General features: G+C 36.6%; 1 pseudogene; it reads right to left on the minus strand.

Moving 5' to 3' along the window:
• The window catches only part of LOC112914589 (developmental pluripotency-associated protein 4-like), a 61,102-nt pseudogene extending 40,060 nt beyond the window's left edge, over positions 1-21,042 (minus strand).
• Positions 21,043-22,593: the final 1,551 nt, after the last annotated feature.

Below are 22,593 nucleotides of genomic sequence, written 5' to 3' on the forward strand. Positions count from 1 at the left end.
AACTACTATTTTTACAAGCACCTTCTCACTAACTGCTTGGCATATAGAAGGAGGAAGAATTCGGAAAATTCTGTATTTTGGTTGATAGTTGGTAGAACTTTGAGGATTGGGGGATTTATAGCTCATGTTGTATTTCTGTCAGGGAACTTTTGGGACACTGAAATCAGAACAAAGATATTCATTTTTTTCTTGGCTGGAATTTTTGAGAAATGAGAATTCTTTTCAGTATATGATGAAAAAGAAAAAAACCCAGCCATTGCTATGAGCATGAATTCTACCAGAAATGACAATGCCAGTGGCACATTGGTCATTCTGATTTAACCAGCTCAGCTGATATTTTGAACACTTAATCTATACTTAGCACTGTGTGAGACCTTCTTTATTAATTTTCTCACTTAATTTTCCTAACAAGTCCATTAAGTAGATATTACTAAAAACATTAGATAGAGGAAAGTTCTAGTACCAAGCATGTTCAAGTGATTTTATTAAAGACACACAAGAAGTTAATGATGGAGTCCAAACTTTCTGAATTCAAAGCCTCTGTCTAACATTCTGATAACATAAGTGCTAGATATATAGATAAACATACACAGGCAACCACTGTACAGTCTGATAAATATGGCTCTGAGCCCATTGTTTTGAACCAGTGGGAGGAACAGGTAAAGACTTTTTGAAAAGGCCACAGGAGAATATTTTCTGCTGAGTCTTAACAGGAGATAATGGCATTTCTGACTTTTGGAGAAACGTGAGAAAAGGCGTAAAATCACAAAAATGATGACTTTTGTTGTTGTATGTAATAAACCAACTGTTGAAAACCATTCCAAAGTAGAATATCAAGTCTCTGTAATTAAATAAACCATTCATACTCTTTGGAATTGGATATATGTTGGTAATGATGGAAATTGGTAGTGGCACACCTACCTAGAGGCTTACTGGAACAATCATCAGCAGAAAAGCAGTTGGAGACATGCCTAAGAGCTCCTCAAAATCCTGGAGTATTAAATTACTTAGAGGACCAAGAGTAGAATATGGAGAAAGAGGGAAGGCAGTGGGGCAGGTTGTCTTCTCATCAATTCTACACTTGCTTGTCAACATCTGTTTTGTCACTATTGATTGATTTTATAATATAACATCCAAAAGGTGATATTATTTGAGACTTGAGGTCAAATCAGTAAGATTAATTAACATAGGAAAAAGTAAGAACGTTGCGGTTCTTGGAGATCATAAAATCCACTCCAAACCAAGTCCAAACTGACCTCGGAGATTAAAATGAGAAATCCTAATTGCGGGGGGCGGGGTGGGGGGGCTCCTTAGTAAACTATCTCAGTCTAAGCTTCAATTTGGGAAGCAGGTATAGATAATGGTATTTCAGTAATGTTGTTTAATACTGAACCAAAGGGGGATGCCTGGGTGGTTCAGCAGTTAAGCATCTGCATTTGGCTCAGGGCCTGATCCTGGATTCAGGGGATGGAGTTCCACATCAGGCTCCCTGCATGTAGCCTGCTTCTCTCTCTGCCTATGTCTCTGCCTCTCTCTCTGTCTCTCTCTCTTTCTATCTCTCATGAATAAATAAATAAAATCTTAAAAAAAAATACTGAACCAAAGGGGCACCCAGCTAGCTCAGTCAGAAGAGCATACAACTCTTGATCTCAGGATCCTTAGTTTGAGTCCCACATTGGGTGTAGAGATTACAAAAACAAAAAAACAAAACAAAAACAAAACAAAACAAACAAACAAAAAAAAAAAAACACCTACTGAGACACAGCCTTCTCTGGTACAAAATTTAACATATCTCCTTTCCAAGGCTATAACTGCCTCAAGGGTAAACAATTCTGACTTCAAAAGTGAAGTTTTATTTATGTTTGGTGGAAATTGGAGAATAGGTCTCAAGAGATAGGCAGAATTTTTAGATGATGAGTTCACAGTGATTCAGATCCCCTTTCCTGGATCCGTTTTTCCTGTGGGATTTGAGATGCAGTCCTAGCACCCCTGTGCTCTGTCCATTTGGGTTTTTCTCTACACTCCTCTATTTTGCAGGCTGTCTGTTAAAGATGTTTGGCAAGGCTCTGTTCCACAAAGATTCCCCAAATACTGATTAGAACTTCTAAAATGTCATTTGGCCCTTGAGCTAAATGTCCTAGCCTTGTTTCCTGAATCTCATATAATTCCACTTTCAGGGCATATCATAGGAAGGCATCCATCCACTTACTGTGGCTGAGATGCTGGCATTTCCCTTGACCACCAATGCCTGAGCTCCTCAGCCATTTTGGGTGACATCTCTTCTGGAGTGTATCCTAATAAAATATTGTGTTAATTATCTTTCAAGTATATAAGTCTTATCACCCAGACTGTGTTGTGAGATCTTTGTGTCAGAAGACACAAATGTCTGTTTTGATATCTTATGCAATACCTAGCTTCATGCCTGGTCCAGCAATTTTCACATTCTACTGCCCATCAAAGTCACCTGAGGTAATTGTTACAACTGCATATTCCAAGGCCCTCCCTAAGATATTGTAATTTAGTGATTCCAGGAAGGAGCCTCAGAATATATCTTTTTTAAAACCAATTATCTCTGGGGATAATCGTTACACTTTGGAAAACACTAGAGTCATCAGTAAGAGCTCAAAAGACACAATATGGAGTGATCATTGATGCCCAGGGAGTAGAGAGATGAAAGAGCAAAGAAACTTGAGAAGCGTGACTTAATTTTGTTTCCTGTAAAAATTACTGGTTCTTTTAGTTGTACATGCTGTTATACATGGTAAAGTTCGAAATGTTCCTCAGTACAAAGTCACTCATTCACATAGTTAACACACCTCTTCACTCTCACCCCCATTTGCTTGATTCACTCTTTCCTATCTTTCAAATTTTGGCTAAAAAATCACATCCTCAGAGACTTTCCCTAACTTCTTTAAGGACTTTAGGAGACCTGTCCTTCTCTCAGCCCTTGCTTTATTGTACACCTATTTCAGTTGTAATAGACGCACAAATACACACACACAAACACAAGACACACAAATATATGTGGTGTGTGCATGTATTCACTTATATTATTGTCTGTCTGACTCTATTTAATCAGTAACCCGCATCCAATATCTAACACCATTCTTAGCATCTTGTAAGTTTTGGCAACATTTAATAAATAAATAAAAGAATGAATGACAGATCCACTTGGACATCCATATGTTATATTGATGAATTTTTTTTAAAAAATACTGATTATGGAAAAAACAACAAAGCTTTTGAAAATTCATGTTGTTTTTTAGTTTGTTGAATCATGTTCTTTCATTTGGTTACTCTTTTGGAAAGGTAGCTATAATTATCCCTTATGTGCAGATGAAAAGGTTGAGATCTGGAAAACTATTGCTGAATATCACAGGTAGCAAGTGGCAGCGTCCACATATCTTCTCTCTCCAAATTCTGCGTGAATTTTTTTATGGTATGTTGTACATACAAGGTAATCAATCTTGCTATAGCAGGATAGTGTATGCTTCTTTAGAATCAAGGAAAGGAGCTCATGATTGTTACTTCACAAACCCCACATTTATGGAACTATGTTTTTGGAAGATTTATAATACATATTTTTTTCTTGTTTATTTAAGACTGCATTTTGGCGCTGCTGACATTAGGCTGCCCTGAGTAGTGCTTCTGTTGACCCTCAGATAAAGCAGTTATAGGAGACTCTTTTTAGGATAAGAAAATTCCTTCCTTTCTCCAATGTACCTAGAGTTATGTGGACAGAGTTTAATCTTTGGATGGAAAAGTATAACAGAATGAGAGGACAAGCTCAGAGTGAATTAATATTTCTGTTAGCTTGCAGGCTGTAGGAAATATTTCTTACATTTCCCTAAGGCTATTGGCTAGGTACATACTTTCGGTGGTGATGTGGGTTTTCTCATATTCATCTCTGATGTGTGTATGAGCAAAATGACCGGTGCCTGGGTGGTTCAGTCAGTTAAGCTTTGGACTTTTGATTTTGGCTCAGGTCATGATTTCAGGGTAGTGGGATTGAGCCCCACATCAGGCTCTGTGTTCAGCAGGGAGTCTTCTTGAGATTCTCTCCGTCTCCCTCTGCCCCTCTTTTTGCTTGTGGTCTCTCTTTTTCTCAAATAAATAAATAAATCTTAAATAAAGAATTCTTGATTAAAATATTTAATAAAACACAATGTTACTAAAGCCTATATTAAGCTTTTTGTTTTGAGTTTTGTTTTATAAATTTTATTTTTTAGAAAAAAACTTTGGCATGGTCATCAGAAAATGAGTAGGGGTCTTTGATCTACTATAGTAGTCTACATTAAAAATAAGATTGCAAATCAAAATTATAGGTTACAGTACTTTGTTAAGTATGGATTTCATTTCTCTTCAGATGGTTCCATGTTGAATTTTATAGTCTAACAAGGTTATATGCTAAATTCATGTGATTTAACATTAAATCCAAGAAAGAGTATTCTGATGCCTACCTGTTTTTGTTTTTGTTTTTGTTTTTAGCGGATAAGAATAAGAATTAAAGATATTATCCCAGAACAAACTTACTAAGTTCTGACCAGATCAGAAAAGATGACATACTCAAATTTAACCTTCTTCTTAGGTGCACTAGGGTCTCTGGTCATGCAAATAGGAACTCCAGCGCATGGCCCCACTGATTTCGGACTGGATGTCTGGCAATCCTTTCAGAACTATAAAATTGACCTCATTAAATTAAATAGTTAAGAGGAAAAGTTTGGTTGATCCTAATCATATTCAGGTGAAGAGTTGAGCTAGTCAGGCAGCTACCTGGTTACCTATGTGATGTTGCAATATCTATGTAATAATTCAAAAATAAAGTGTCAGGTCACTGAGTTCTCTAGTTTTCATACTAGGCAAATTGAACCTTTGTTATATCCTTGCCAAAAGAACCAATTCCAAGAATGGATATTGGACATACTCGTCCTCACTTACATTGATCCATTTTGGTTTAGTATGTACACAGGAAATGGCCCAGTGCAAAAATAGGCCACCCCACCAGCAGGCCACCCCACCAGCTCTGAAGCCAGTCAGTGGAGAGTCACTCTGGGTAGGTAGTTCAGTGCACTGAAATTCTTTTTTTTTTTTAATAATTTTTTTTAATTTTTTTAATTTTTATTTATTTATGATAATCACACACACACACACACACACACACACACACACAGAGATATATATAGAGAGAGGCAGAGACATAGACAGGGGGAGAAGCAGGCTCCATGCACCGGGAGCCCGACGTGGGATTCGATCCCCGGTCTCCAGGATCGCGCCCTGGGCCAAAGGCAGGATCTAAACCGCTGCACCACCCAGGGATCCCATGAAATTCTGAATATAAATAAGATATCATAGAGCACTATTTACTGGGTACTAGATGGGGTTTATTATCTACGTTTTTAAACCCGTGCCAAAAATTTGAATGTTACAAGGAATCGCAGAGGGAAACAAAGTAAAACATGAATTCTGAAATGTGGGGAACATTTTTAACTTGAGAACCAAAAAATTCCAAAACAGTGAAGATGTTCTAGTCTGTGAATGTAACAGATTTATTTTTAATATTGAGTGGCATATAATCTAAACTCATAGGAAGTTTCTTCACAGTTTACTAAATATACATGGAACTAACGATTTAAAGAATATATTCATTTGAAGAAATGCCATGTTATGAGCCAAATGGGGTTCTCACACCTCTTCCAGTATACCTGGTCCTTGCTCTGACTCCTGGTCTGTACCCTGCACATAAGCTCCAGGTTTATTGAATCACTGGGCTGATGAACAACATTCAATGGCTCAACATTATCTATGTAAGGAGTTCTGAACTCCCTGGGGTGCATTCATGCTCTTCCTAGTCTGATTTCAACCTTCATTCTCAACACTGGCTCTCCTCTTCTCCCAGCGTACCCCTACACAGCTAAATGAATGCAATCCCTGTTTTTAAACTTCCCTAAAACTTTCCTACACCTGTGCCTTTGTTCCACTCCCCTTGTTCCCTTATAGCACCTCATTCTTCATTTTATCTTTCCCAAAGCTCAAATTAAGTACATTTTTTTTTCTAGATTGCTTTAGCTCATAGCTACTGTTATCTAACTATATATGTATCTCTGACTATCAGCATTAGTCATTTGGCAAGACATTGTGTGTCACTTCATTTTGCTGTTCTTTTGTTAACATGATTAAAGTTTCCTCCCCCAACTGGATTGCAAATTCCTTGAGAAACAGAAGCATATTTTACATGTCATTTTGTCTCTCCAGCATCTACAAGAGTACTACACAAATAGTAGGCAATCAGAATATAATTTTATCTGGAATCCTTTTGGGAGTCTAATTTAAATAAAAATTGCTGAATCATTTTCCCCCAACTGCCATATGATTGTAATTTTTGATCTGAGATTCTGTTTGTTTAAGCTCAGCATCTTTGACTTTGTTCTAAACTTTAATATATAGAATTGGCATAAGAGGTCAATTGAAACGTGTCCTAAATTAATGTGGGTGACCTAAGTTCCTTTGCTGCCTCTTGTACAAGTTTTGTATGTTGCATCAAGAAAAGCAAATGATTGCTGAAATGAGTAATACAGAGCTCCACTGGTTAGTCAATCTTCCTATTCCGGAAGCAGAGACTTCCACGCAAGGCTCATTTACATCCGCACCCTGCAAAAGGAAGCTTTGGGCAGTGTCTGTAGTCTCTGTTCAACATGCGTGTCCCACACAACCACATAGTCCTTATAAAACCACCTATATCCGTTCTCAGACACCATGTCTCGCCGTTGTGTTAATCATTACTGACAGCTGCACTTTTTTGGTGATGTGAAATGTGGTGGGTATGAAGTAAAGAGAATGCCACTTTAAAGAGAATCATCTCCAAACAACTTTTATATGCCATCAAAAAGAGTTATATTTGTCCCCAAAAAGAGTTATTTTGTTAAATACCTATGCCCTTTCTTAAGACTTGGGAGTTCTTGGAAGGCAGAAACCATTTCTTACTTATTTCTTTATCATCTCCAGCACAGGGCCTGAAAGATTGGAGGTGTTCAGTGAATGTTTATTGGATAAATGTCTGAAGAAGAAATAAAGGGATAGAGTTAGTGTATGGGGAAGGTGGAGGAAATTGGCAGCAGTCCCACAATCAGTGAATCAATTGCCAAATGTTTGCCAGGCTCCTGTTTGTGAGCTGTGAACTTCAGAGTACAAAGGGAAATATGAAAGAATAGTCTCATTAAAGCTCACTTTTTACCCGGTTTAAGATGAAAACAAGTGGAAAGAGAAAATAAGAGGAAAAGAATTGTTTATTCTCCCCTAATTCCTTCACTAAGTGCAGGCCTACTAAGCTGTATGGAAGGTGCTATGAATGCTCATTTCTTCACTTTACCCATTATTGTAGAAAGCACAAACAAGTGTTTGTTTAGCCTTCTTAATGTTTAAAAAAAAAAAGAAAAACATTTTACATCAGTATTGAGATATATATCTGTTCTTGAAAAATATCTAGCAACAGTGGTTTAGGGTTTCTGCACAGCAGTACTTGTCTGAAACTGAACAGCCTCAACTGTTAAACAGGGCACACAGGCACTATTGCAGGCTGTCGCTATATGTATTTAAAGCACATAGAATTATACAATCATAGTTTGCATTACAACATGGGTTGTTTCAGAATTCTTGATTAAGTTCAGAATTGGAGAGTAACATTAATTTTTAAATAAGCTATATCTACTTTTGGGGAGATATAAGGGAAAAGACATTGAATTTGGAGTTGTTTTTTATTTTTATTTATTTTTATTTATTTATTTATTTATTTATTTATTTATTTATTTATTTATGGAGTTGTTTTTTAAACTGAATTTGCCACTGCTTAGCTGTGTTTATATCTTTACACATCCTGGAACTTATTCACTTCATTTGTTAAATGAAGTCACTTGATGGTCACTAAGGCTGCTTTAGGTTTTACCATTTTCTGATTCTTTAGTTAACTATCCAAAGGAAGTAGAGTATAAGGCAGGAAAGAAAGCTGTGGGGAGAGAGAAGAAGGAGAGGTTTGCATACAGGAAGCAAACTGACATTGAGTCCCTATTTCCTAGCTACTTTTTTTTGCATTATCTCTTTTCATCCTCACCAATACATCATGAGGTATTTGTAATATCCCCCAGTTTGTGGGTGAAAAACAAGGATTTGGAGTTAAAGAACACACTGTAAAGGCAGAAAGTGTGTTCTGGTTTTTTTTATCTTAAACTTAGGATGCTTCCAACTGGCCCTGTTGATTTCGGTGACTTTTCTTCTTAGAAAATAAGATTGGTGATATAATAGCTTTACATCAGCTCTGAACTACAGAGTTAGATTTAGAATACTGTGAAATTTTAAGTGATATAACAATGGCTCCTGGGTGGCTCATTTGGTTAAGCATCTGCCTTCAGCTCAGGTCATAATCCCAGGGTTGTGGAATCGAGTCCAACATCAGGCTCTCTGCTTAGCAGGAAGTCTGCTTCTCCTTTTCTCCTTCTGCCCCTCCCTGCACTCATGCGTATTCTCTCTCTCTCTCTCCCCCCACCAAAATAAATAAATAAATAAAATCTTAAAAAATGATATAACAAATATAAAGCACCTAGCTTGAAACCAAGTACATAATAGACAATAAATATAAATCTCATTCCTTTTCGATAGCCTTCATAAAAAATCATTGCATTTGCATAATTGGGTGAATTCATAACATTGGACACTTAACGATTGAAAAAGATAATAACAATAAAATGGGAATTCTTTCCTTTATAGATAGTAAAATATCCATCCATAGCCATATGTATGTTTTTACAAGAATCTAGCTATACACATATACCCCTTTGAATTGAGTTGTAAGCATAGTTTACTTAAGTATCTAGTTGCTATTTCCTAGTTGTCCACAGGAATCAAACCAGCTCATATGTATATCAGCAGGAATTATGGTAACAAAGAAAATCTAATGTAAGTAAATCTTGGCATAGAGGTTGCTAAATGTATTTATAAAGGGCAATATAACAAATCTCTTTTGTTTCCAAGGTGCTAACACAGACTGAAATAATAAACTGTTCTTGGAAACTAGGAATGTTTTAGGGAATCCTGGAGGGGGAAAAAAAAATCTCTGTCAGCTGATCAAGCCCAAACTATTGTCAAATAGAATTAACTCAAATAACTCCAGCCTTAATTCTATCACTTAGCTTATTTTGGGAAGTATGAAACATATATTTTACTTCACACTGGTAAGCATATAGCCAAAACATGAATTAATTATTAGTGATTAAGGGAAATAGAAAAATAAAAAAAAAGGTTTCTGTTTCAGAATAATGAATAAACTTAAATTGATGATAGGCTCTGGAAGGAAAAGGCTAGTAGAAAAGATTATTTTAATTGGTTTGATGTTGAGTGTGTGGTCTTACTTCTGTACTGAGAAGGGTCTGAACCAGCCCATGAGCCAGGCTACCTGCCTTTGGATGTTGGGAAAGCAGTGGTGTGATGAGTGCCAGTCAGCTGCTTGCTTTACACTGAAAGGAGTCTGTGCAGAGTAAATTGAAAAAAAAAAAAAAAAAAAAAAAAAGCCCCCTTGTCATGGCCATTGCCTGCTTCAATTTTTTTTGTCCTATAATACAAGAAGAATTCTTAAAATTTAGAAGGCACAAACATCAAGGAAATGTTTTTTTCTATAACTTTAAATAATTTAAAATTAGGTAGGATCAGGATACCACATTGGCTCAGTAAGCATGGGAGTCTTGATCTTGGGGTGATGAGTTTGAGCCTCATGTTGAGTGTAGCAATTATGGAAAAAAAAAGGATTTTCAAAAAATTAGAGATCAACTAATTTGATACTACTTTACCCATGTGCCTATATACTACTGCTTAGAGAGAAATGCAAATGTTTTATTCTTGTATTTTTTTAGCTTGAAAGTAAAACAAAGTTAACTATGTCTTTCTTATCTTCTTTTTTTAAAAAACAATCCATTGAAGCCCTGTTATCTATGCAAAACCATCCCCCTGACCTCCATCTACCCACCAGCACACAGACCTCTTTTTCCCTTTGAAAAATGTGTATGTTGACCGAACTAGAGATCTAAAGTATTTACTCTTCAAACAAGAATGTTTCTCACACAATACGAGTATCACAAGGCTTTTGAACTGATTTCTTTTGTACTATAATTTCTACAATTCTTCACTTTTTAAGCCTGATATAGTCACAAAGTAGAGAATGTTAGAAGTTTAATGTAAACAGTGCCAAAGAGATAAAAAATAAATCATAGAATTTCAAAAGTTAATTGTTGGATTCATCATCCTCCCACATACCCACTTGCATGGTAGTGTATAACCATTGTGAGCTTTGCCATTCGCAAGTGTTCTAAGAGCAGATTTCTTTAGTTCAGATAAGAAAGTTGATCCTGACCTAAGACAGCACATTGATGAATTCTGTTTAGAGTGAATGTTATTGCAAGTGGCTCTTTGTTGACTAACCCCATTAAGAAGTAGAGCCATTCTATCTCCTCTATTCTTATCCTTCAAGCAGAATGTAAGCTGAGAAAGTAGAAATATGGACTGTAGAAAATTAATGTTCTTTATTTTGCAAAAGATAAGATTTTCCTTAAAGTACTAGAGTACAGACAACTAATATGGAGTAAGGCTGAAGCCTCATCATGTTGAAAGAGCTATTTAAGTGCTCTCTTGGTAACAAATGAGAGCCTCCAACCCTGGCAGTGCTTCCTCTGGAACTGTGATTGTTCTACAGCTCTGGAAATGACAAAAGCCCCAGCTGTGGGAAGTGGTTTCTCTTCCTTTTCCCCATGGGTGGTTCTGAAGGAAGTGCATCTGGAAATCCAGCATGAAAGACATTTTAACTATACATTTCCCCAAATTACTATTTCCTCAATGCATCACATTGTGGATGGGGTGTACGGAGGTCTATTTTCTCTGTCAGTTCTAGGGTTTAGGAAAGGGGTGTGGAAATAAATATTATTGACAAATTAAAGATGGAAGAAGGGAAAATTAATTTGTTGAGTACTTGGTTTGTGTCAAACACCAATCTATTATCATAGCGTCTTCTTTACTTTTCAGATGAGTACTGGGACTCAGACAGATTAGGCAATTTATCCAAGGTTTCACAGCAAGAATAAGTGGAGTCAGGTTTCAAACCAATACCTGTCAGCTCCCAAAGCCTGTGCCCTCTCCACTTCATTATTCTGACCAGTGGGATGCAGAAAGAGCTGAAAAGTAAAGCCTTTATAAATGATTATCTTTCCTGGTTAAAAAATCAAGCAAGCAAATGAACAAATCTTATTTATGCTTTTTCACTTTGTATAATAGCTTGCTTTTTTTTTTTTTTTGAAGATTTTATTTATTCATGAGAGACACACACAGAGAGAGGCAGAGACATAGGCAGAGGGAGAAGCAGGCTCCATGCAGGGAGCCCGATGTGGGATTCGATCCTGGGACTCCAGGATGACGCCCTGAGCCGAAGACAGAAGCTCAACTGCTGAGCCACCCAGGCATCCCATCGCTTGCTTTGAAAGAGATAAAAAAGCTAAGCCTTCCCAATTAGGCTGCTTCTGTCTTTTGCTTCTTGGAGGCATTCTTAGACTTAAAGGGTATGTGGAAAGGTTCAAAAGGTCCTGGAATATAACAAGGGTCACAGGTAGAGCTATCAGGTGATTTCCAGTTTGAAAGAATGTCTGGGGTGATTATATACACACATACATATATGTGTAATTATGAACTGCATAATTATATTTACAAATTTTTTTTTAGTGATCTTTGGATTTAAAAATACCTTAATAAAAAACTCTGGTTCTAAGTCTAGGATCCCATTCTGGGTAGTAACTAAGCAACTGAATTGATTTTGAGGGTAAGTGAGAGCAGTTCTCAAACTGAAGTGTTCCTAAGAATCACATGCAAGGTTGTTAAAACATAGATTCTTGGGTTACCTCCCAAGATTCTGGTCCAGAATGACTGTAAATGGTATCTGAGATTTGCATAGCCAACAAGCTCTCATTTGTGCTGATGCTCTGGTCCAGGGACCACATTTGGAATAGGTCTAGCTGGGAAATTGAGCAAGATATCTTTCTGGTATTCAGGCTCTGCCGGCTACAGGCATGAGGCTAGAATTCATTCTTCTTCCTCCATAATTTCTTGATTGGATTCACTTCAATTCAAGATATATTTTTGAGCAGCTTCTCTGTTCCAAACATAGTACCAAGGGCTGTGAATGAGATTTAATCTTAATGACTTTAAAGAAATAGATGCTAAAGGCTCTCACATTATTCTAAGGTGAAGTTTAAGAAAACAAATGATTTGTCTTCTCTTTGTTTGACAAACACTTTTTAAGTTTTCAAGTTTATCAGACTCTTTCTCCTAATCGGACAGTAAACAATTTGATGATAGAATCAATAATCCAAACATTTCTGGGGGGGGGGGGAGGCCAGGGTCACATGGGTGGCTCAGTCAGTTAAGCATCTGCCTTTTACTCAGGTCATAATCTCAGAGTCCTGGGACAAGTGTGCATCCAGCTCCCTGCTCAGTGGGGAGTCTGCATCTCCTTCTCCCTCTGCCCCTCCCCCTCACTCCTGCTCCTTTTCACCTCTTTCAAATAAATAAATTCTTAAAAAAAAGTAAGGATCCAAACTTTTCTTGCTATGGTTACCGCTATCACCCTAGGTCACTAGTCTAAGCCACCACACCACCGATCCTCTCTCACCAATTGGAATTACAGCTTCCTAACTAGTGTCTCTGTGTCAGTATGGATCCTGCAACACACCAGTCACAAAAATACTCCACCATAAACAGATAACTTTACTTTTCTGGCCACAATCCCAATGTTCTTACGACTGGCAAGACCCCATCCACCTGTACCTGCTTAACTCCATGACTTTTTCTTCTATTACTCTCCCCTCACTCTCTTCCAGGGACCTGCTCACCTGGCTATTTCACAAACATGCTAGACATCTTCCTCCTTCAGAACTGCACTCGTATTGTTCCTTCTACACAGAATGCTGTTCCTTCAAATATTTACATGGCTTCCTTCCTCATCAAATATTAGCTCAAATCTTAGCTCAAGATAAACCATCCTATTTAGTGAGGTCACATCATTTAATGTAATGGCCTCCCTTGCGCATAATTTCTATCTACTTTCCCTGCCTTATGCTTCTCCTTAGTATTTGTCAACATATAGCATATTATATACTTTTATACTTTTTATCTATTGCCTGTTTCCATATACTATGTATTTATATACATATTTTTTCCTGCTAGAACAGATAAGGCAATCAAGAAATATTTAATCTATGTTTATGTAATACTTAAAAAAATTACATTATTAAGTACAGGACTAGAAATACTGTAGATAGTCATCATGGTTGTCATGTCTCTTTGTGTGTGAATCCAGATGGAGTTTTCTTACTTGTGGAAGTCTGTCCCCACCTGGCCCATTTTCATCTCCCATATATACATTGGGTACTTAATTCTTCTTATGTATATTGATATTATTTCATGTAAACTTCAAATGTATGATGAATGTTATGTATATATTTATGTTATTGGAATTTACTCAGTATATGGAAAGGCCTTTATTGGATTGAAAATGAAATAGTACTTTAAAAAAATTATTATTATTATTATTATTTTTTACTTTGTTTAGGAACACAAAGTAAAATTCTTAATTAGGGGTAATTATTGATATAAAGACTCAATAAATGCCTAAGAATTTAGAGGATGAAACTAAAGTCTTTTTTTTTTTTAATTCCTAATTTTGCAATTGCCATCTCTACATTTCTTCTTCTTTTCCATTCCCTCCTTCTCTTCCTTCTCCTTCTACTCCTCTGACTCCTTCTCATTTTCTTCTTCCTGCTCCACCATTTCCCTGTCTTGTTCCTGCTCCATATTTTCCCAATTTTATTTTATTTTTAAAATAAATACTCTTCCTTTCTTCTTAGAAAAAAAATCACAATGAATTAAATACTTCTAGAGAGCTGATATCAAACTCATGGATCTGTTTGATGGATGGGCTACCTCTGGGTGGATGGAAGGGATTAACTTTTTCCTGGGCAAAACCAAAACAGAATAGCCAATTACTCATTAATTAAATCATATTTATCTAGGCTGTCTCAAGTCTTTTGAGAGATGCAGAAAAATATTAAAACGAGATCTTAGCCTGTGAGGAATTTATCATCTAACTGAGAAATGGATGTTTATGTGAACTAACTCGTTAGCAATGGATGTTAGAAAATTGGATATATATTGACGGGTATCATTGATGTGTTAAGCTTTAATTGTATTTGATATTTAAAATGTTGAGATCAATTATGACTTTAACTTCAGTGAAAGTTCCCTGTTTTATATAAGTATTGGTTCTAATGAGCCTGATCATGCTGAATTGATCACCAAACTGAAGTTGGCTAAGAGAGGAAGGAGTGTCCTACTGCCTGCGTGACCTGAGGGGTCCCCCTAATGGTTACACAGCTCAAGTGGGGTTCTTAGCAGACACAGGAACTCCTCTGGTCCTGGGTTTGATCTTCCTGGTCCCATCTCCTCCGTGAACTTAGAAAAATTACTTTTTAAATTTTTATAAGTAGAAGATCCTGTGTCCTTCATCCTCCTTTTGGGCTTCTGTCTATAAATATATGGAATGTTGACTCAGGAACAAATATGGACAACTGTTATTTTCTGCAGCTTTGGAGTTCTTTTTTTGTTTGTTTGTTTTGGAGTCTGGTTGCCAGCTTTTTAAGCTTTTCACAGTATTTTTTTGTTATGTATTCACATTCTCCACTCTGACCTTTGGGGGATCTCTTTCCACCTGCCTGCCTCATCACCAGCCTTCTGAAGCAATTGCTTGTATCCACTGAGAGCCAGAAATGTCTTGGAAGCATGTTTCTGGTCCTGTCCCAGTCTTCAGCAGGCTGCTTCTTTCAGGGAATGCCTTCTGTGCCTCAAGGAGGGTCTCTCAACTCTTCTGTCCTCAGATTTAAGTTTACATATGGTAAAGGTTTGTGGGAAAGTGATGAGCAGAGCACACTTGCTCCTGGATCAGGGCTCCAAGAGATTCTAATTCATCCTGCCAATATTCAGATGGTCATTAAGAGGTGATTAAGAAGGTGCCTGGGTGGCTCAGTAGGTTAAGTGTCTGCCTTCAGCTCAGGTCATGATCCCAGGGTCCTGAGATCCCAGGGTCCTGAGATGAGCCCCATCAGGCTCTCTACTTAGTAAGGAGTCTACTTCTCCCTCTGCTTGCAGCTTCCTCTGTTTGTGTGCTCTCTCTCTGTCAAATAAATAAATAAGATCTTTAAAAAAAAGAGGTTATTAAGAGTTTGGGTAGTTTCTTCTGATGCTAATCTATGGTAGATTCTTCCTCTTTCCTCACCATTCCCTCTGGAAAGAAAGCAGATTTGGTTTACTTCTCACCTTAGGAATGGTCCATCACTTTTTGGATCATGTTCCTTGAGTTTTCTTTCCATCCTCAACTCTGATTATTTTTAACTATGATTTTTGTAATTTGTGAAATGTATTCTCAATAGGTGTGGGTCAGTCTCCTTTTACTTTCTACATGCTTCCCAAATCAATTTCATGGCCCTTACAAAATAATTTAATAAATACTCTCACATGAATGAAGTTAAGGTAAAGGATATTTTATACAAATTCCTAAAAGATGAAGGTTAATTTTACAGAAGTTATTTATAGTCAGGGAACATATTTTTGAAAAACTTATGGCTTGGTATAGAATTAAAAATATTTTTTTGATAGAAAAAGATGAAGTACAGATTGCCAAAACTTACAAAACCATCGAAGGTATCCTTTTCTGAAAGAAATACTTATATTTTATCTCTTTAAATTAGAATATATATATTCAACTATGTATGTATACACATAAATATATATACACATAAACATTAAATTTCTTTTAAAAGGAATATTTATACTGCATCTCATTTAACAGTAATACATGCTTATTATAAAATATCAAAAGACAAAAATATGTAAAATAGAATGAATATTTCTCTAATCTTACTCTTCAAAGATGATCACTGTGGGGCTGCCTGGGTGGCCCAGTCAATTAGGCATGGGACTCCTGATTTTTGACTCAGATGATGATCTCAAGATCCTGAGATCGAGCCTCACCTCAAGCTCTGAGCTCAGTGGGTAGTCTTCTTGAGATTTTCTCTCCCTCTCCCTCTGCTCCTCCCCTCTGTACTCTATCTCTGTCTCTCAAAAAAAAAATAGTAATAATAAAGATGATCACTGTGAACTTTATGGCACATACATTTTCATATTTTTAAATTGTCTATATACAGAACTATCTAAATTTTTAAAAACAAAGTAGATATCATATTAAGAATTATACAACATGATCTTTTTTAGTTGTTATATATAGACAGATAATACTCTGTTATGCATTTTCAAACTAATTATTTTCCTGCCAAAGCATCCCTTAGCATGTGTGTTAAGCAAAATTAAAAATAGAATATAAAAAAATAGAATATAAATATATAAATGCTTTTTTAAAAATAGTTGTGGTGTTTTGCCCCAAATAATTTTTCACATATGGATGAGGAGGACAGCAGATTTGTAAGGCAGCTTGCCATGTTAATTAAATTCAGGCAACCTAGGATGTTTGTGTTAAACTGAAAGAAAAGCAAAACTGTCTCTGATATTATAAGAACTGTATTTTACAAACATGGATTGTTTACAGTCAATATGAAAGAATGAAACTTTGATGAGAAACAAGGACTTGTCTAATGCTTTGATCTTCATGTATCCTAAGGACTAGAGAATGTGTTCATTGACAAAACAAACATAAGAGTACAAATTATTTGTACCTGAAAATTATATACACATATTTATAAAGATGAGTTATACATCATAGCATGGTATTAGAAATTTTCTTAAACAGTGCACAACATAGAGTGAATGTGACAGCATCACTCCACGATTCTTGCAGTAAAGAGCTGAATATAGTTTTACCTTCTAGCATCCGTGACTTTGGAATATATTCATGAGCCATTCCTTTAGTGAAACAGGGACTAAATGAATCTTGGTTATTCTAGTGGTGGGTGTCAGAGATTGGTCAGTGGGGGTGGGGAGAGAGAGATATCACATCATATACAAACCAATTAACCCATTTGGCATTGCAAGCAGGAACAACAATTTCTCTATTCATTAGAAATAATTTGATATTTATATAATCCACATGAAGAACACATTTGATTTTTATATAATCCACATGAAGAACACATAATCAATGACATTTTCTAGATATCCATTTAAAAATCACTAATCTTCAAAATGAGATGGTTGTATGACCAGCAGAAAACAATTGGGTAAATAGCAATTTAGCCAGAAGCATTTTGGCCTAAAGTCCAACGAAACAATTAAGTAGAAATGATGATGACTAAAAAATTATGTGGTAGTATTGATAACTACAGTGCCCAATGGGTAAGTTTGCAAAATTTTGAGTATTTTTCTTACATTTTATTCTTCTTGTAAATTTTTAAATTGTATTTAATATTTCTGTTTTATAATCATTTTTATATTATTACACTCTTTGAAATGCCAAAAGTCGAGAAAAATTGAGATATGCCAAACTGATAGGTTAAATTCCTTACAATCTATTAACAATATATCACTCAGATTAAAAAAATTAAGTATCAATAACATATATACAAAAAGTGTCACAAAACTTTCTATAATGAACTAACATTAAAAACATTTGAAACACAAATTTTGGGGGTATTTTTCACCAAATTATTATAATCAAATGTCAAATTAATCAACTTGCTTTTGGTAAACCATTATTCTAAATTTCTATCAGACATTTTTAAAAAATGAAACAATATCATTGCATTATTAAAGGAAGTTAGTCTTTTTTGGGGGAATTTGTCATTTTAATTAAAAGTGGTAAAGTAGATATTTTATGATCAATTATATACGTATTTATACTAACAATTCCTAATTATGAATATATTATTATGCATAAATCATTTGTTAAAGACTTAATATGAAGATTATTATAATTCTCAAAAACAATTCATTTTTAAAAATTCTTTATCATCAAATGATTAATATTTTACAAATTACCAACATTAAACTTTATTACCGTATGAGTTCTTTTTTTTTTTTTTTTTTTAATTTATGATAGTCACAGAGAGAGAGAGAGAGAGAGGCAGAGACACAGGCAGAGGGAGAAGCAGGCTCCATGCACCGGGAGCCTGACGTGGGATTCGATCCCGGGTCTCCAGGATCGCGCCCTGGGCCAAAGGCAGGCGCCAAACCGCTGCGCCACCCAGGGATCCCTACCGTATGAGTTCTTAATTGAATGTATTGATTTGATATTACATATAAACTGACATTAAGGGCAGCCCCGGCACGGTGGCACAGCGGTTTAGTGCCGCCTTCAGCCTGGGGCGGGAGACCCAGGATGGAGTCCCACATTGGGCTCCCTGCATGGAGCCTGCTTCTCTCTCTGCCTGTGTCTCTGCCTCTCTCTTGCTCTGTGTCTCTCATGAATAAATAAAAAATAAAATCTTTGAAAAAAAATAAACTGACATTAAAGATATGTTATTTTTAAGCTTTTTATTTTGAAAAATTTTAAGCATACTTTAAAATTGAAATAACATAATAAATCCCTATCTATCCATTACCCATCTCAATACTTACCAACATTTTCTCATTCTTATTTTATTTATCTCTTCTAGTTTATCTATTTTTTCTCCAACCTCTGTGGTTTTTCCCTAGATTATTATAAAGCAAATACCAGATATTGTATCATTTTGCCTGTAAATATTTCAGTACAAATCTCTGATAGATAACTTTTAAAAAACATTACTTAGTAATATTTGATTGCAAATAATATTGTAAATAATGAATAATGTCGTATCATCTACTAATCCATCCTATTTTCTTCACCTACCTAAAAATGTCTTTGCTTAAAAAAAGATTTTATGTATTTATTCAGGAGAGACACACAGAGAGGCAGAGACATAGGCAGAAGAAGAAGCAGGCTCCCTGTAGGGAGTGTGATGTGGGACTCAATCTCAGGACCCCGGGAGCACACCCTGAACCAAAGACAGATGCTCAACCACAGAGCCACACAGGTGCCCCTAAAAAAAGTCTTTTTACTATTATTTGAATCAGGATCCAGTCAAAAGCCACGCTTTGTTTTTGATTAACATTCTTCTAAACACCCTTTTATAATGTTTTATATTTGTTGAAGATACTGATTCATTTGTCCTGAAGAATTTCTCATATTCTGGATATAGCTGATTATATTTACTTGTTCCTCTTTCCCCATATTTCTGGTAATTTGGCAATTTACAAATTTAATTAGATTTGGGCTCAACTTTTGGAAAAAAAAAATGATTCCTAGCTTTTATCTTTTATAATCCTTTTTTCTAGAGTGTCACTTGAGTTCACCTACTTCTGTTCCTTATCATTACTATTTTTCCCATGTTTCTCAAGTGTCTGACACATGGCAGCAGCAAATGTATTTCTTTCCATCGGTACACCAAACCAGTGAAAATACTACCAGTTCCACTGCTACCTTGTGCCAGAGTCTGTGTTCCACCCATCATCAGAGAACAAATTCTCGTGCCAAATGGAAACAAATCATTCAGCTGTATAATCCTATCTTAGTATTTGCTTTCTTAGACCACACATGGCAATAACTGGTTGCCACCAGGTTAGGTGTTTTGGGAAGGGAACTATGTGAGGGAGATTAACATCCACGGTATATTAGTGAGTGCTCCTGGGAGAATAAAGAGCAAGAGTGAAGAGGGAGAAACCAATCTGCAGTCTCAACCATGTTTCCAAGTGATGCTCTAGAGAGCTTTGGAGCCCTGGTGGCCTTGCAAGTTGTCTCAAGTTGAAGTAGCAGGCTTTATACCACAGTTACCCTGGGAATGTGTATAGCAAGAAATAAACTATGCACAAAAAAATCAGAATAGATCATGAATAATCCTTTCCCTTTTTTAAAATCAATTTTTTGGGACTCTTAGGCTCAGTGGTTGAGCATCTATCTTCGGTTCAGGGCATGATCCCGGAGTCCCGGGATCAAGTCCCGCATCACGCTCCCGGCATGGAGCCTGCTCCTCCTTCTACCTTTGTCTTTGGGGCATAGCATATTGTCCTCCAGCTGTGGGGGTGGGAAGTTACTAGTGGGGAGTAAGAAGAGGATGCATACTCTCCTCTGCTTTTCAGGCATCCAGCCTTGTCCTGCATGAAATTGCAGGTGCACCCACCCTTCTGTGTCTGCAGGCATACTTCTCCCATGGACCACACACCACTTGACACTGTGGGCCTTCTGTGGCGATGCCCATCTTCCCAGCCCCGGCTGCAATTCTGGACCAGGAAGCAAACAGGACATCTGGGGCCAAAGCTGTCACAACAACAGTATTGACCCCTCCAGGAGAGCATCAGAACCCTTAGAGGGGGGCAGCCACTTCAGGAGAGTAGGTTCCATCAGGAGGTATCTTTGTTCCAGGACTTTCCAGAGATATTTCCCTTTTGTCCATCATCAATCTTCTTTGTGTCTGTGTGAGGATCTTGGCCTCTTCTGCAGTGACAGGAATGTTCTTCTTTTGATCTGGGTAAGCATATTCACAGATTCACTTACATACCAGACACCAAATGCATTGGCCCCTTGATCTTATACTTCCCAGCCTCTAGAACTCTGAGAAATAAATGTATAAATAAATATATAGAGAGACATACGTCTAATTTCTGGCCCTTGGTTCTCACCTTGAATTCTTGGCACCAGGCCTACAGGATGTTCCAGTGAAGCAAGTTGGCTGGTGGCAGTTTCAAAGGTAATGGAGGAACTGGGATTTTCTTCCGAATTCTTACTCTTGTACTCTTGCCTTGTGCAGTCTTTTCTGAACAGGAAGTTTCGCCTTCTTTCATAGATCTTTTCCATTTGGTCCCACTTGCTGAGGTTCTTGGTAACTTTGTTTCACCAGAAGCCTGCTGTTTCTCTTTGGTTTCTTCTGATACAGGTTGGGATTGGCCAGCCAGATAGTCTTCCCCTGACTTCCTGGAGCTCTGAAGATTTTCTTCCCCCATTCCTTTGTTCTCCCTCAAACTGTTTCTTAAATTAGCCAGTGGAAGCTGCTTTAATTGCTTCCTTTGCCTCTTTGTTATGACCTCTATAATGTTTGATTACTTTCTTGCTTTTCAGCACAAGATGTTGCAGATTTATTTGACAGATTTTCCATTCAGACCTGGAATCAGTCAGTTTCCTGAGGAGGAAAATAAAGTTCAGAGACCAGAATTGGGGCCCCAGAGGTGGTCATTGCTACTGGTTTGTCTCTGCTTCTGGAACTTTTCACTGGACAGGTATTTATATAATATGCATTTTTAAAAAGATAAATAAATGTAGGTGTCTTAGTCAGCCCAGACTACTATAACAAATACCACAGACTTGATGGTTTAAGCAACAACATGTATTTCTCAGAGTTCTGGAGGCTGGGAAGTATAAGAACAAGGTGCCAATGGATTTGGTGTCTGATAAGAGCCTGCCTCCTGGCTTGTAGAGAGCTACTGTCTCACTGTGTCCTCACATGGAAGAGAAAGAGATCATTTCTCTCCTGTCTTTTCTTATGAGGGCTCCACTCTGATGATCTAATCACCTCTCAAAGTTCCACCTCCAATTACCATCACATTGGGGATTAGGGCTTCAATATGTGAATTTTGGAGGGAAATATTAGTGCATAACAATGAGAATATAATTTTTTTTTTAGAGAAAATCATGAATCCATAATAAAATCTCCATTTCAAATGTATGATTACTATGTATTACTTTACTTGGTTTTATACTTTTCTCATATTTTGATGCTAAAAATCTTGGTGACATGATGGGTACATACATTCTTATTTGATTTATCCTATACTATAAACATTGTGATTTCAAAATAGTAATACTAATGTTATCATTAACAATAAGGCTACTGAATGCAGCTTATGATTTATTTGTGGTAATTTTTTTATCCCTAACATATATCTCACTCTTGATGGACAGTACAAGTATTGCACTTTAAAGTCACTTGAAATAATTCTTCTCTGTGTGTTTGTCAAGAATTTGATATACAATTAGATCCTTTTCCCCCCAATTTATTACTTTTACAAAATGCTTAGCTTTGTATTTCAGAAAATTATGTTTTCTTTTTATTACATAAGACATTTACAGGGTTCCAGGGTAAATATATATATAGACATCCATTTCTATTCCTATTTCCTCATAGTACTATTTTTTTTAAAAGATTTTATTTATTTATTCATGAGAGACACAGAAAGAGAGAGAGGCAGAGACAGGCAGAGGGAGAAGCAGGCTCCATGCAGGTAGCCCAATGCGGGACTTGATCTTGGATTCTGGGATCATGCCCTGAGCTGAAGGCAGATGCTCAACTGCTGAGCCACCTGTCCCCCTCATAAAACGGTTTTTGTTTTATCTTTCCATCGTGTCAGTAACAAGTTTTTACATAAGTAAATTTATATTTGCTTTCCTTATCTGAAAGCATTTCTTTAAAATTGAAAATTAGAAGGACTTTCAAATAGTCATCTTGTTAGTTTTATGGCCTGGTTCTGTAGTTACACACCTGTATCAGATAGAAGCTT

Source organism: Vulpes vulpes, chromosome 5, assembly GCF_048418805.1.
Source record: "Vulpes vulpes isolate BD-2025 chromosome 5, VulVul3, whole genome shotgun sequence".
NCBI lineage: Eukaryota > Metazoa > Chordata > Mammalia > Carnivora > Canidae > Vulpes > Vulpes vulpes.